Source organism: Cynara cardunculus (assembly GCF_001531365.2).
Source record: "Cynara cardunculus var. scolymus isolate 2C chromosome LG 1, CcrdV1, whole genome shotgun sequence".
Classification (NCBI taxonomy): Eukaryota; Viridiplantae; Streptophyta; class Magnoliopsida; order Asterales; family Asteraceae; genus Cynara; species Cynara cardunculus.
The window spans coordinates 4900260-4901225 of NC_037528.1; positions in this window are offsets into that span (position 1 = coordinate 4900260).

Sequence of the window (966 nt, forward strand, 5' to 3'; positions counted from 1 at the left end):
TGAATCCAAAATATGGATTTTAGCCTATTTAGTTGGTGAATTTGACAGCACCAAATCTACCCAAGATGCTGTTTTGAATGTGCGATAACTTCTTAACCGTAGCTCGGATTGCTACGATTCTGGACATTTTAGAAAGCTCATATGTAGATCTAAATCTGTCCTTTAGACACTTTTTAGAAATAAGACTTCTAGATTGGTTATATTTGCGTCTCAAAACTGATAAAAAGCTAATTCTGAGCTGTGAATTATAGTGCCTAAAATAAGTTTAAATTAAGTTTGGTTAAGTTTTTGTTGTCGGATCTTTATGAAACTTTGGGTACATATTACGGGTGTTAAATAAGCTCACTTGGTYCTTCCAGAGTGACCGTTGGTCGATGTTTAGACGTATATGGACGTAGAGCCTAAGTTGGCTCGATTCTTGAGTATCGAAAGGCAGTGTGAGTTCATCCCTTTCTATGAGAGCATGCATCTTTATGTGGTGTGCCTTGCATATATATATATATATATATATCCTAAAAATTTGTAGATCTTACTTGACTAAATAAAAATGGATGCTTTAGGCGAGGAAGGGTTTAATTATAGAAATTCCAGTGGATTTACTTGTTTGGATCTGGGCCTGGAACTGTGAGATTTACATGGTGCCACACACTCACTGCTGTACACCCCCTGTTGAACCACATGATGAAACTTGTAGCAAAGATGAGCATTTAAACTGATCTAAGAATCATGCGTAGTTTTAATGTGAATATATGCCTTTATACTTATGTCATGGTCTGTAAATATCATATCGAGAAGTATTGGAGTTTGGGCACGAAAATCGTTTAGTTTAATATTTGTGAGGGATGGTATAAGTTGGTGATAGGCATTGTGATTATTATGTAATCACCAAATCATCCTCTCACTTCCACTCGGTAATAGGCATTGTGATTATTATGTAATTACCGAGGCAAAGGGCTTATGATCACG